Raw genomic sequence first — 15,503 nt, 5'->3', positions numbered from 1 at the left:
AATTCCATAATGTTGTATATTGATGCTAATGTTTTGTTGAGGATTTTAACTGACCGGAACTTTACTCTGTTAGCTCTATCTTCAGACCAGAGAAGGTCTCCCCAAGAGGCCACTGAACTTATCTGGACAATAAGATGCTGGACTTTATGCTAGGTATATGCTTGCAATGAAGGAATCTCAACGGAACTTGAACTGAGGTTATGCAGCAAGGTGGAGGAATCCACTATGGGGAGAGGGGTACGGGAGGGGTGGGAGGAATCCCCAGTGCCTATAAAACTGTATCACATAATACAATGTTAATAACAATAAAAAAAAATGGAAAAAAAAAAAAGAAGTTCCTGGCTTCTATCTTCGAACCAGCCCAGCCCCGGCTGATGTGGCCACTTGGGGAATGAACCAGCAGGTAAAAGATTTCTGTCTCCTTCCCCTGCAACTCAGTCTTTCAAATAAAAAAGAATACACCTATCGTTAAAAATGCTAGTTTAAAACAAGAATCTAGCCTAGCAGTTAGGGTGCCGGTAAACAGGTAATTCAGGTGACCTGTTTCTAAGTCTTCTCACACCCTCTCCGTCCCCAACTTCTGATATGCATTGACATTTTCAGTAGCGGGTACTGCTCTCAGAAAAAGCTGAGAGAAATCCACTCAACTCTACATTCAAAATTCATTCTAACTTCTAGGCATAGAAATGACGATATGACAGTAAATAACAGAACAGTTCTAGGAAAGAAACCACATGAATCACAGCCAGCTATGCTCTGCAATCATGCAGGTTTAGATTTCCATTTCAAGCAAGCTGATTTCTCTGAGTTCCGACAGACACCTGTCATGAAAGAGTCATGGGCATGTGTGGCAGAGTAGGTAAAACCTCCCCTTGGAACTCCTGAATCCCAAATGAGTGCAGCTTTGAATGTGGGCTACTCAGCTTCCAATCCAACTCCCTGATAATGCATCTGGGAAACCATGCTCAAGTTCTCGTGTCCCTGCCACGGACAACAGAAGACTAAGATAGAGTTCTAGGCTCTGGCATGGTCATGGCCCAGTCCTGGCTGTTGTGGCCATTTGGGGAGTATTTGGGGAGTCAGTAGTTGATGAAAAATATTTCTTTCTCTTCCTCCTCCTCCTCTCCTTTCTCCCTTCCTGTCATTCTGCCTTTCAAATAAATAAGTCTTCTTTTAAAAAATTCATTTGTAAGGGCAGGTATTTGCCACAGCCATTACGACACTTCTTGGGATGCCCGGGCTGGAGTCCCAGCCCTGCTTCAAGTGTACACCCTGGAGGCAGCAGTTGAAGATTCAAGTGCCACCCACACTGAAGATCCAAACCGAGTTCCCAGCTCTTGGCTTCTCTTGGCCCAGTTCCTGGTTGTTATGAGCATTTACAGAGTTGAATTAGCAGGTCACAGATATTGATGTCTGTCTGTCTTTCCAATAAGCTTTTTTTTTTTAAATTCACTCAGATTACTGTAAGGGTTTACTAAAATGATATAAGATGTCTGATATAAAATTAACATTTTACTAGTGAAATCTATGATCTGATCCCAAGAATAATGTGGAATATAATCATTCAAGTTCTCTTAGCTGAGTGGCCACAGAACAATCCCTACTCCAGAGCTACTGTTTTCCCATATTCTTTTCATTTATTTTTTTCAAACTTATTTGAGAGGCCAGGAGAGCTTCAGTCATTGCTTCAGTCCCTACGTGTCTCCAGTAGTGAGGTGTGGGTCAGGAATCAATCCAGAGATCAGCCATGGTGGCAAGAACTCGGTCATTAGAGACGTCACTGCTGCTTCCCAGGGTCTGTATCAGCAGGAAGCTAGAATGGGGAGCTGGAGCCAGGTGGCAAACCTAAGTATGCCAATGCAGGATATGCATGTCTTAAATCTTAGTCACTTACCCTCCTCCCGTTTTACATCTTCTTTCTTCCTGCACAACTAATATTCACTATTCCTCTCGGCCAGCCATTACTCTCAAACGTCCATATCTTATCTCAGTTTGGGCACAGAATTTATACCACCAATTGTGCATTCACCAAACCCCTGAAAATGACCTAAGGGTTCTATCTTCATCAGCCTGTCCCAACATCTTATGTCTCCATATTCTCTTCTTCTTATAATCTAATAACAGTGACATCAAGTTCTTTCCTACCTCAGCGCTATTCCCCTTTTTATGAATGTTCTTCCCCCAGATCTGCACATCCTTGGCTTCTTGAGCTTAAAAGTCAGAAACTCAGACAGCCCTCTCCTAATCTCATAGTCTTGCTCTCTTCTTTGCATTACCATTGCTTCCTTCCTAGGTCATAGCACTGGCTTTCTGCCATTTATTGATGTGTTTACTTGTTTACCATATTGCTTTATTATTGGTTGTCTTGGCTCTCTTGGTTATCTCTACATGCCTAAGGTTCAGAATAGCAGCTGGAACAGAAAGAACATTCAATAAATATTTAGAGAATGAGTAAATAAATCCAAAGTTTCTGAAACAGAAAGATCCCACTCTCCCCCTTCCTTCTCTGGCTAACTGATGACAACAGAAGATGGGATTGCAGGGAAAGGAAAAAGATTAAGCAGGAAAGGTTGCTCGAACGAAACACGAACTGCAAGCAGGCGTCCAGAAAGCCATCAGACACTGTAGCCTCCATGGTTTTCTGCTTCACTTTCTAGAGCTTCCCAGAAGAAACGCAACTTCTTCCAGCAAGACCACTGTAGACATATGACCTTGGGTGCTTTCCAGGTGTGGTCTGGATAGCACTGCTTTTGAGGCTCACCTGGATTTATCAAACAGATGAGTTCTGAATTGAAAAACATATACCTTTATTTATCTCAATTTAATTCAGATTAAAAAAACCCTGAAATTTTCACATATTCCTTTAAAAAAAGATTTATTTATTTTTATTGGAAAGTCAGATATACAGAGAGGAGGAGAGACAGGGAGGAATATTGTCCGTCCAATGGTTCACTCCTCAAGCGGCCGCAACAGCTGGAGCTGAGCCTATCCGAAGCCAGGAGCCAGGAACTTCTTCCAGAACTCCCAAACAGGTGCAGGGTCCCAAAGGTTTGGGTCATCCTCGACTGCTTTCCCAGGCCACAGGTAGGGAGCTGGATGGGAAGTGGGACTGCCAGGATTAGAACCGGCACCCATATGGGATCCCAGCAACTTCAAGGCAAGGAGTTTAACCACTACATTATCATGCCGGGCCCTATATATTCTTTTTTCTAACCTGATTCCTGTTACTTCCCTTGGGCACTTCCTGAGAGTTAACAAACCCCACAACCTTCTTACCTTCACTACCCTCACAGCTTGGCTCTACTAGCACACATGAGCTAGCTGTAGGCTCAACTCAGTGGCAGTGACGACACCAACCCAGAGCAGGGGGTGTGGTTCATTCATTATCCTTGAAACCCAAAGCAATGAACAACTCAGGAGGCTAAAGGAAGGCAAAGACAAGAGGGAACCTCAGGACCCAGCATAATGGCTCAGTTGACTACATCCTCACCTTGCAAGCACCAGCATCCCATATGGGCATCAGTTCATGTGCCAGATGTTCCATTTCTCATTCAAAAACACTTATGGCCTGGGAAAGCAGAAGAGAATGGCCCAAAGCCTTGGGACCCTGCACCCAAGTAGGAGACCTGGAAGGAAACCTAAAAGATTCTGGCTCCTGGTTTTGGATGAACTCAGCTCCAGCCATTGCAACCCTTTGGGGAGTAAACCATCAGACAGCTCTTTCTCTGTAAATCTGATTTACCTTTCCAGTAAAAATGAAATAAAAAATAGAGGGAACTTTAGTACTCTAGAATCCAAAGCCTTCATCCTGTGAACAGAATAGCTAGTCAGTCAAGCCAAGGACTGCCACCTAGGTAACTGCTATTGCTAAGATCTTCTCAGCTTTCCTATCACACATGCTTACCCCATCTTTGTATAGTTTGCAAGGTCGTTCAAGTTCTTGAATTTCCTTTCCTTGTTTGTATTCCTTTTCCCCAGGTGACAAAGTGTATACACCTATGTCTGATCCTCCTATCCTCAGATCTGAAAATAAATACAAAATTCCACCTGTGGTTTCTACAAATCAACATCTTTACCAGCTTCTAGTCACTCCATCAGAACACAAGGTAGGTCACAAACTACTCAGAAACCACACAGGAGGAAGATCATGGCACACTTTCGCACCGAGAAATGTTACCTCCAACAAAGAGGATGGGGTGCCATTTTGGGAACCTTCTCCTGATTAGATAGCAAGTCACTGTAGAATCTCAGCCCTGCCTACAGAATCCTACAGGAGTAACCCTGCAGAAACAAACAAACAAAAACCAGAATGTCTCACCCTGATCTGCAGAGTTTGGTCTTCTAAAAAGCAGAGAACCTTAAATTATAAATAGCTTCAATTGAAGAAAAAAAAATGTGTGAAGCACCTAATCCTAGAACTCCCCCCAACCCCCGCCCCCCGGCCTAGGCCTGCCTGGGTTCAGCAGGCCCATAAACTGGCACTGTTGATATGACCTTTCCAGACTACATTTCAACAAGAGATAACAACAAAGCTGAGAGCTTTGGTTGCACTCAAAAGGAGATTTGAGGGACTTAAAACACACTGCTAAATTTGGCAGCCAAAATTCCTGTTTCTTGAAGTTAAAAGGAAATCTCTTTATAATTATATTCTGAGATAAGAACTACTCATTTTCCTTAGAAACAGATTAGAACCTCTTCAACTCTTACCATCACTCCTCCAGGAGGGAAGTCCTACCTGGGGCTGGGATCCAGATGGCTCCTTGGTAAAATCAAGGGCCACCAAGTCGTCTACAAGGGCAGCTCACTGTCTTCACCTCAACCACTTGGCCCGGAGACATTTGCCACTCTTCAATACTGACGACTTCATTCTGTCCTGGAGCATCCTCTCTCCACCAATACCCTGTCTCTTCCACCTGCACCCTCCACTCTCATCATGTCTATGTCCCACCTCCCTATGTCCCACCTCAGTGTCATTTCTTACTTACTGACATGGGCCTTTCAGCCTAGATCGTCTTTTGGTTAGAACTAGATTCCCCCTCAGGTTTATCTATTTCTTAACAAAAACAAAACTGAAAAACTCTGGTCTACAACTGGGACACTTACACCTGCTCTGCTGATATCAGATACTCGCCCAGGATGTACAGAGAACGTAGCTTCACACTTAGCAAAACCAATCAAACACACTAGCTTACAAGAAACAGATACTGCTTGGTTTACAAGAGAATCATTAAATACAACTAGTTGCTAACATTTTGTTCCGCAACAAGGTAGGGACAACTATTCTAAGCACTTTTCATTTGGGCTTTATTACAACTGTCTCAATTTTATAGAAGAGCAACTGAGATGAGCTCAGTACCTTGTACAAGGTTATAGAACCAGTAAGTGGGAGAGGCAGAATTCTGAACTGAACAGTCTCATTCCAAAGCTCAGGTTCTAAATAAATGTCATTCTCTTGTTGGACTGCTCCTCTAGCAGATTTCTTTCTAGGACTCAACTGGCTCACATTAAACTCTAAAGGAGAGACACTTGGAAAATTCTGTTGTGGTGGGTATTTGGCCCAGAGGTTAAGGTGCTAGTAAAGATGCAAGCGACTGGCTTTAAGTCTCAGTTCAATCCTGATTCCACTTCCTGCTAATACAAGCCCTGGAGGCAGCAGGTCATGGTTCAAGGACATGGACTCCTGCCACCCACATGGAAAACCTATATGGGTTTTTTGCTGGCTCCCAACTTTGGCAAAACACAGGAATCTAGGGAGTGAACCAGCATATTTTTATCTTCCTCTCTCCCTCTCTGACTCTTAAAGAAGATTTTTTAAAAGATATATTTATTATTTTTATTGGAAAGTCAGATATACAGATGGAGGAGAGAGAGAGGAAGATCTTCCATCCAATGAGTCACTCCCCAAGTGGCTGCATCAGCCACAACTGAGCCAATCCGAAGCCAGGAGCCAGGAGGATTTAGCCACTAGGTTATCCTGCCAGGCCCTTCCTTATATAAGAAATTTTAAAAATAAATAAAAGAAAAATAAAATTCTGCCAGTTCCTCAAATAAAGAAAGAAACAGGGATCGGTGCAATAGCTCAACTGGCTAATCCTCCATGCAGTATGACATCACATACGGGAGAAGGGCAGGGAAGAAAAGGAAGAAAGAAAAGAAAAAGAAGAAATAGGAATCAGAGCTATGACTCACTGGCTAATCCTCCACCTGAAAGTGCCAGCATCTTACATAGTTGCTGGTTCCTGTCCTGGCTACTCCACTTTCCATCCAGCTCCCTGTTAATGTTCTGGGAAAGCAGAGGAAAATGGTCCAGAGTCTTGCTACTCTTCAGCTGTGCAGGAGGCCTGGAAGAAGCTTTGGGCTCCCGGCTTCAGACTGGGTTACTTCTGACTGTTGCAGCCATTTGGGGGAGAGAACCCGTTGGAAAATCTATCTTTTCTCTCTATAAAATCTGCCTTTTGGGCCCAGGGCCATGGCCTAGCAGCTAAAGTCCTCACCTTGAACATGCCAGGATCCCATATGGGCTCCAGTTCCAATCTTGGCAGCTCCACTTCCCATCCAGCTCCTTGCCTGTGGCCTGGTAAATCAGTCAAGGACCGCCCAAAGCCTTGGGACCTTACACCCGCGTGGGAGACCTAGAGGAAGTTCCTGGATCCTTGCTTTGGATCAGCTCAGCACCGGCCGTTGCGGTCACTTGGGGAGTGAATCATCAGATGGAAGATCTTCATCTCTGCCTCTCCTCCTCTCAGTATATCTGACTTTCCAATAAAAATAAAAATAAAATCTTTAAAAAAAACTCTGCCTTTCCAATAAAATAAATAAATAAATAAATCTGGGCCCAGCACAATGGCTGACTGACTGAAGCCTTACCTTCCCATGTGCTAGGACCACATACAGGTGCAGATCTCTGCCCTGATTGCTCTGCTTCCCATCCAGCTCCCTGCCTGTGGCCTGGGAAGACAGTAGAGGAAGGCCACAAAGCCTTGGGACACTGCACATACGTGGAAGACCAGAAAGAAGCTCCTGGCTTCGGATTGGCTCAACTGTGCCGTTGCAGCTACTTGGGGAGTAAACCAGTCAATGGAAGATCTTTCTGTATCTCTTTCCTTCTACAAATCTGCCTTTCCAATAAGTACATCTTTTTTAAAAGTAAATAAATAGGGCCCGGTGTGGTGGCGCAAGTGGTTAAAGGTCCTCGCCTTGCACGCCCGGGATCCCATATGGGCACCGGTTCTAATCTTGGTAGCCCCGCTTCCCTTCCAGCTCCCTGCTTGTGGCCTGGGAAAGCAGTCGAGGACAGCCCAAAGCTTTGGGAACCTGCACCCTTGTGGGAGACCCGGAAGAGGCTCCTGGCTTTGGATCGGCATAGTATCGGCCCGTTGCGCTCACTTGGGGAGTGAATCAGCGGATGGAAGATCTTCCTCTCTGTCTCTCCTCTCTGTATATCCGCCTTTCCAATAAAAAAATAATAAAAATAAATCTTAAAAAAAAAGTAAATAAATAAACTGTTTTAAAAACAGAAACAGATGCATTATTTGTTCGTAGAGCTGTTCTAAGTCTGTAAGATAAGTAAGCATCCCAATCCGCTTTTACTGACCTAGAAGATTTTTTGGCTTACTAAGGGCTAGGCCCTCCCTGCAGTTATAACCGATCGTGTGAGAACAAATTTCTAGTAGCCAAGTTCTGTGAACCAAGTTTAAATGCTTTCTAAAATCCAATTGATGGGGACTGCAAAAAGTTATCACATATTTTTAAGCACAGACTATATATGTTGTTCATTTAGGAAATATTAAGCATATAAAATTACTCCCAGTTTCCTAGAACTTCAAGGAGGCTGGTTGGAAAGTTAAGATAAACATAGCTGAAAAGTCAAGATAGAAGGTCAATGGCAACATTCAATCTGTACCTTTTACTTTCTAGATAAGGGAACTCAAGCCTAGAGTAGTCAGATCACCTTCTCAAGGTCACCCAGTGAGTCAGAACTAGAATTCAGACCTGCTGCCCAGCTGACTGGGCGTTCTGCTGTGTGCAGGCAGGCACTGACGGGAGGCAAATGCCTAACACAACAGCAAACATTTACTGACAGCACATCAGTTCCCACAACTAAGTTGAATACTTTACAGATTTAAAACCATTTAACTCTTACAACAGCTCTTTGACATGGGCAACATTATCACCTATTTTATGGATGAGGAAGATTCAGGGGCTTAGAGGTCAACTACAGTAAGATGATGCACCTCTTGAGCAGGTTGCAAAGCCTGTGCACTAACCCAAGTTCTGAAGAAGACATAGATACTAAACCTAACATGGGTGGGGTGAGGGGACCGAAGCGTATGTCAGGCCACTGAGGGTTGCATGATACTGGCAAGGTTAAAGAAGTTAAGGGGTCCTCTCTAGGCTGGCTAGCAGGAAAGGAGCAAATGGGAAGTGATTCTAGAATTCTCCTCCTACCTGGAGAGAGCGTAAGCATCCTATAAGAAAAAGCTGAGCCTGTGAAGGAAAGAGTACAGAAGACAAAGGATAAGCCACTTCTCAAAGAATTTGGTTTGTTCCTATAAGGTAGTAACCCCAACCTGAAGAGACAGACCAGCATTCCTCTCTTCAAAATGCTGCTTTAAATTCCTAACAACAACAGAAAGCCTTGCGCATTCATTAGGTACCAGGTACTGGGCCGTTGGTAGATAAATGTATCATTTAGTACCACAACTCTAACAAGCTTATATTCTTCTTACAGATGTCTGAGAGAAAACTAAAGCACACAGAGATGAAATAATTGCCCCCATTCACAAACCTAAGGCTGTCAGACCTCTGAGCCCCAGCTCTTCACCAGAGCTCTGCAATGTAACGCACGTACATTGCATGCAAAGGCTTCCACCCAAGGCAGCACCACATGCTCACTGATGTCTAACAGTTACTGAAAGTTGCACACGCACCATAGGCTAATCCATTTTAAAAAAATCAATCTATAAAACTTGGGTGCGAGACACAACAAATTTAGTTATTTACACTTGATTTTAGCCAAAGGGCCAAGAAGCGATTAAAATTTGGTTCTTTGAACAAAGCTAAAAAATTCCAAAAGCCAGTTGACTTCTATAGTGCTCCAATTTTCCCATTTCCCTTTTCCTATCACCTCTCACACTGCCCCTCTTCCTTTGACACTCTGAGAACACAGACATAGAACCTTCACCCTCTCAGATCTCCAGTCCTTTCACTGGTTCCCATCCATCATTCAAACAATACTCTTAATCCAGACTACGAGTTGGACCTCCCCCTTTTCCCCATCCTAAGAGTGTGAGATGTTACCAACTGCCATCAGAATCCAGAATGCCACCATGAGATGCTGACAGCCTGCCTCAACTGCAACACATCATCTAAGACAACACTCACAAGAGTAAGCTCCATTCTTCATGCTTTTTGGATCCTCCCTAGCTGTTGGCCCAGATGCTCTGTTCTCACTGACTAAATGAGTCCATGGACCAAGAGAACACAAGTTAGTATTCCAGATGCTTCTGAACACAACAGTAAATGAATTGGGCAGGGGAGGCAACCCCAGTGTCAGTCACTCGCATCGCCCCAACTCTCAATGCTTGTTAGAAGCAGCACAGCAGATCCCAGAGTGCCTCGGATATGGCCAACCAGCCAGCACATGATGAAGACCTCCTGAGTCAGCCCTTCCATTTGTCACTGCCTGCTTCCCCTGAGCACTGGCTTCCCCTCATCCCCTCCCTCTTGGTCTTTCTCATGTCACTGATTTTGTCTCCTCCCATAACACTCACTATATCTTGTTTTCCCCAGGATCAAACAGTCTGCTGATCAAACAGGCTGCTTCCTATTTGTCCATCTCTAGGTTCACACACAAACTCCGAAAGCAAAACAGGTCACACGGAAGAGTCTGGATTTGGGGGAAACAGGAGTGGCTTCATGATAAGCTCTTGGGAACAGGCCCACTTTGGTTCAGAAGGATTTCTGTTGTGACTGCATATAATTCAGCCTTTCGTGGGGACGTGAAATCTAACCGTCAGGCAGTGTTTGGACGAGGATGGGTATTACGACAGTTCCAACAGCCCCCAACAACAGTGTACTCATTGTATGAGAAGTGAAAGAGGCAAGGTAGTCTAGACTCAAGTAACACCCATCCTCCCCTGAAACACACACACACACACACAGTTTTTTGGGCCCATTACTAGAACTACAGAGCCCCAGGGTTTTTTTTTTTTTTGACAGTGCAATACTGTATACAATGCAGACAGATGTACACAGCATCCCTCAAACACACCTACTGGGGCAGAGGCACACAGAACCTGCCCTGGAACACAAAACAGAGGCACGACCTCCCCGCCTGCCGCCAGGAGAAGGCATACCCTCAAAATTTGCCCACAGGCTTCAAACAGAAATCTCTGCATACAGTGCCAGATGGTCTTTTCTTTCTCTTTCTCCTGCCCTCCTGGCCCTGCTCCCCTCTTCACCGTCCCTCTGTCAAAGAACTTCATTATCTGCCTGCAGACTGCCCCCATTCTCTCTCCCCAGCCTTCCCGAAACACACTCCGCTCAAACCGATGTAGAGATGCAAAAGGGATGCCAGCCAGGCCTCCAGCTCAGATATGTGCCCCTCACCCCACCCCCTTTGTTCAGCTCCCTCAGGAAACTCTTAGGCCCAACACTGGGAATCAGGAATCATCAGGGCAATGACAGCGACAGGAATCTGGCATCATAGCAGAGCAAGCTAAACCTCCACCTGCAACACCAGTATCTCATATGGGTCTTGGTTCGAGTCCCAGATGCTCCACTGCCAGTCCAGCTCCCTGATTATGGCCTACAAAAGCAGCACCCATGTGGGAGACCTGGATGAAGTCCCGGATCCTGGCTTGCAGCCATTTGGGAAGTGAACCAGCAGATGGAAGGCTGATCTCTCTCTCTCCCTCTTTGAAACTCGGCCTTTCAAATAAAAAGAACTAAATCTTAAAAGAAAGTGTGATACAGGGCCTGACTTGATGACATAATGGCTAAATCTTTGCCTTGCACATGCCAGGATTTGTATGGGCAGTAGTTCGTGTCCCAGTTGCTCCACTTCCCATCCAGCTCCCTGCTTGTGGCCTGGAAAGGCAGTAGAGGATGGGCCAAAGCCCTGGGACCCTGCACCCACCTGGGAGAACTGGAAGAGGCTCCTGGCTCCTGGCTTCAGATCAGTTCAGCCCCGGTCATTGCATTCATTTGGGGAGTAAACCACCAGATGGAAGATCTTTCTCTTTGTTTCTACTTTTCTCTGTAAATATGATCTGATTTTCCAATAAAGATAAATAATTTGAAAGATAGAGAGGAAGGAAGAAAGAAAAGCAACATGCAGGTAGAAGACTGTCTCTTCAGTACTACCTGCTTCTTCCTTCCTTAAGCACTTCCCGGAAGTAATTCTCACCTGGAGATGAGGCAGAAAGTGGAGGACTGCCTCTCTTAGGTCACAACCTCCCAGCTCCAGGCCAGCAGTGTGACCATGATACTTGGAGTCTGGGGTGCTCTCCCAAAGACCACCACCAAAAAAAAAAAAAACCCGGACACCCCAGATGCCCAGCTGACAAATATGAGGATGCCCTTTTCCAAGGTATTTCCAAGTTACAACTTGGTTGAGTGAGTGATTATTCTAATTTTAGAGAGGGATCCTATAGGGAGAGAGCACAGGAAAGGGAGTAGCAAAAGGGGGGAGAGAGGGAGTGAGAACAAGAATGTTACTTTTTAATCCTTAAGGAACAGAGGGATCCAATGAGTGAGTCAGCTCTGGGAAGCTAAAGCTACTCTGCTGGGGTGTGGGGAACAGCTGTAGTCCCATCCAAGCTGTAGGCAACTTCTCCTTCAGGCCTCAGAGGCTGCTGTGACGCATCTCACCTGGAAGGAAAGCTCTGTTGCTTAAAAAAAAAAAATCTGTCTATGTTGGGCTGCTCAGGGGCTTTTCCCAGACATGACCACGGGGTACACGGAGCAGGTTTTCCCCTGAGCCACAGTGAAGGGTGAGGCTGCGTACAGGTGCCCCAGTATGCCATTAGCCCACAGACCTGCTGAGGGCAGATCTGGGACGCCCTTGCCTGGAGTCTCCCCGCCCCTGCTATTCCATTCCTTGGCACAGTCCCACAGCATATCAAGTATCTGCCCTTGGAATTCCCACTTCCTTGTTTCTTTTTTTGTTTCCCTGTAAAGCTGTGTAGTCTTCATGTTCCAGAAAGAACTGCCTATCCCCTAAGGAGTCTTTTCAGAGCAAAAACACTGGCTACCAGTTAGAACCCAGTCTTTCAAACCTTGGACCTAGGAGAAAGATCCCCCTGCCACACTCAAGCTTTGGGCAGAACCCAGCAGAACCAGGGAAGTGGTCCTGGCACTCAGCCTCTCTTGCAGTGACTGCAGTCCTGACACCATGACCACAGTGGCTGCTGGACACTGGAGCGGCAAAAGGCTCTCCTGGAACCCCTCTCCTTTACACCAAAACACATGAGGATGGACGGGGTGGGAAGTAAGTGGATGGTGGTCCAAGGAAAACATCATCTCTGGAGGATCCCCTCAGAAAGCTCAAAGTCTACCCTAAACATCACTCATAGTCAACTTCCCAACCCAAAGTATGCAAAATGTGTCCTTAAATACACTGAAGAAGTCCCTTATGGGTTTGCTCACTTTTATTTAGAAATTCATGGGTGGGGGGAGGATAATGTGGGCAAGGCGGGGGGGATTAAGAGGGGTAAAGTGACTTTCCAGGAGAAACTTAGGTCATTCTGCAGGCTGGAACTGGAAACACTGTCACATTATTTAAGACTCCCCTTGTTTAAAACTTTCATGGAAATCATCTCACTTGCTTCTCCCAAAAAGTCCTGAAGCAGTTACTGTCATTTCCATCTCACCAGTAATAAAGTGAAGCTCAGAGCCAGGCTGCTGGCATGCAATATGGATATCAGCTGAACTCCCAGCTGCTCCACTTCTGATCCAGCTCTCTGCTAACGCACCTGGGAAAGCAGAGGATGGCTCAAACGCCTGGGATCCTGTACCCAGGTGGGAGACCAGGAAAAAGCTCCTGGCTTCCATCAGGCCTAGCCCTGGCCATTACAGTCACTGGAGAATGAACCAGCAGATACAAGATCTCTCTCTGTCATCATGCCTTTCAAGCAAATAAATATATATTTTTAAACATCATGTAACACTCACATTAGTTAGGGAATTTGCTTTGCAAGTAGTAAAACCTGGCCATGGACTCAAGTCTTCTCACCCCAGAAGCACTGCTCTTTTTGAAACATAAAAAGTTCCTGAAACATTCTGCTAGTCTTTATAAATACAGGTGATAAAACGGGAGATTCAACCACAGACCACATGCCACTCTGATTTACATGGCCCACCACAGAGGGCTCACTGGTTCCTTCTCGGCTCCCCGTCCCCATTCTTTAATACTAACAGGGCTGGATTTCCACCAAGCAAAGGATCCCATTCCCTATTGCAGTAAAAGCAGTAACAAGTGCCCCAGCTGCACCATGCAGAGCTTCCACCTGGTGGGGATTCTCAAGCCACAACACTGTTGCAAACCCACATGGGTTCTGGGAGTCAGTACTGGGGACACACAGTGCTTGCCTTGGCAGGACGACCCGAAATTAATCAGGAGGCCCCCTCCCTTGTCTTCCTGAATACAAAAGGCATTCTGTTTGGAGAGGTTGGAGAAAGAAAACCGAAGAGCACCAGACAGCAGCTGTTCCCTCACCCCAAACAGAAACCCATGGCATCCACGGAGCTCTACGGTCAAGAGCAGGTTTAAGAGGCGACAGGGCTGGGAGCACTTCTCCGGGAGCACTTCGGAAGTGGTCTCTCCTGCGGGCGGGCTCTGCCACCTTCGTATTCCTCCCCACATTACTGTCCCCCCAACTACCTACAAAACTGCCTGCCAGGCAGGTCTCCAGCCCAAGGCCACACTGAACTCACTCTCTCTCTCTCTCTCACCCACCCACACACACACACAAACACCACTCCTCTTGGCCACAACCAATTTCCCCAAAACTTGGGGCCACCCGAATTGGAGGCACATGCTGTAGGGTCGGCATGTGCCCTGAGATGAGGCGCAAACACTAACCAAGGAAATCCACACAACATAGGCAAGGAGCCTCGCATCTCCCCCCGTTCTAAGCAGCTTACCCCAGGTAAGATCCTTCTATGCAGGCACCCCCACTCCAAGGGATCCCTCCCTCTGCTACCTCCTGCCCCCCGCCCTCTGCCCTGGGATGGTGGCTGTGAACAACCTTCTGACTGATGGAGGCCAGTCCTCTGGGAAGAGCGAACCTTCAGTTCAGATATCCCTGTGGCAAGCTCCATATGACCTGTTCCCCCCAATACGCTCCCCTCCCAGTGCCAGAGGGACTTGGAACTCACCACAGGCTCTTCACAGAGCTGAACTGGCTTTTATTGTTGATGTTGCTGTTACTATTATTATTATAGGTCAGACATTGCAGCATCAAATGATAAAACAAAGTGTTTCCTGGAAGGAACCAAGCGACTCAAAAAGACCCTGGAGTTTCCCGTGTAGGAAACACACACACACACACAGCTGTAACTGTCGGCACTCAGCTCTTTTCTATCTCAAAGTCTCCTCCGGCACAACGACGCTGTGCCTTTTTCGTGCTACGGAAAAGTCAAACCAAGTTTGCCAAAGTTAAATCTCAACACCTCAGACTCATCAAGAGTGAAATCAACTCCATTTGCAGTCAAGAAAATTGGCTGCTTCCCTCCTCCTGACACTAATAGGATCCAACTGTCGAGCATGACATCATTCTTGAGCCCCGAACCCGGGGAGCAGCAGACACTCATCTGCCTCCCAGAAAACAGCCGGAGAGGGCCGGGGAAGGAGGGGGAACACTCCAGCGCCCCACTGCATCCCACTGCCCGAGCCGAGAGCCGCCGCTCACCTGAAAGTCCCGGTGCTTTCCTGTCCGCTCCATTTTCGGCAGAGTCGGACTCACACCTCAGTCGGTGAGGGAGCCCCTGGGGCCCCCCAAATCCACTGGCTGAAGCTCCGATACCTGCTGCGGGCTTCCCACAGACTCCTTCCTCTGACCTTTCGTGGCGCTTGCTCCTTCCAAGCCAAGTGAGCCCAGCACGGCTGGCCGGCCAGGCCAGTTGTCATGGAGACCCTGTCCCCGCGGCGCGCACGCCCCGGTTCTCCAGCGCCAGCAGGCGCGCGCACATTCTAGGCGCTCCCCGCCCTCCGCCTCCCCTCCCCCTCCGGTGTCTCTTCCTCTCCTCCCAGTCTCTCTGTCTCTCACTTCCAGGAGGCCTCCGTGGGACAGCACTGTCTGTGGATCAGCTCGGTCTTGCAAGCATTCCGCTCCTCCTAACTCCTCTCCCGTCACACAAGGGCTCAGGATTTGCTCCTGGGAACTTGCTCCAGTAGTTCAGAGGGGAGAGGGAGAGTGGGCTTGTTTTCCTCCCCTCCAGTGTCTGTCAGTCTGTCTCTTTTTTATAACTTGGAAGAATCTGGCAGCGGGGTGTGTGTT

At 46.8% G+C, this 15,503-nt stretch overlaps 1 protein-coding gene across 6 annotated transcripts in view; it reads right to left on the bottom strand.

The window, feature by feature from the left end:
* The window catches only part of DENND2B (DENN domain containing 2B), a 107,186-nt gene extending 92,089 nt beyond the window's left edge, over window positions 1-15,097 (bottom strand). For all 6 annotated transcript variants that reach the window (XM_040988964.1, XM_040988966.1, XM_040988967.1 and 3 more), the window contains exon 1: window positions 14,916-15,097. The gene's annotated coding sequence lies outside the window, so the exon portion shown is untranslated. The remainder of the gene's footprint in view (window positions 1-14,915) is intronic.
* Window positions 15,098-15,503: the final 406 nt, after the last annotated feature.

The sequence above is a fragment of the Ochotona curzoniae genome, unplaced genomic scaffold (genome assembly GCF_017591425.1).
Source record: "Ochotona curzoniae isolate NIBS_2020 unplaced genomic scaffold, NIBS_Ocur_1.0 contig_517, whole genome shotgun sequence".
Lineage (NCBI taxonomy): Eukaryota > Metazoa > Chordata > Mammalia > Lagomorpha > Ochotonidae > Ochotona > Ochotona curzoniae.
The sequence above is the reverse complement of the archived record's forward strand: the minus strand, read 5'-3'. Positions and strand labels throughout refer to the sequence as shown.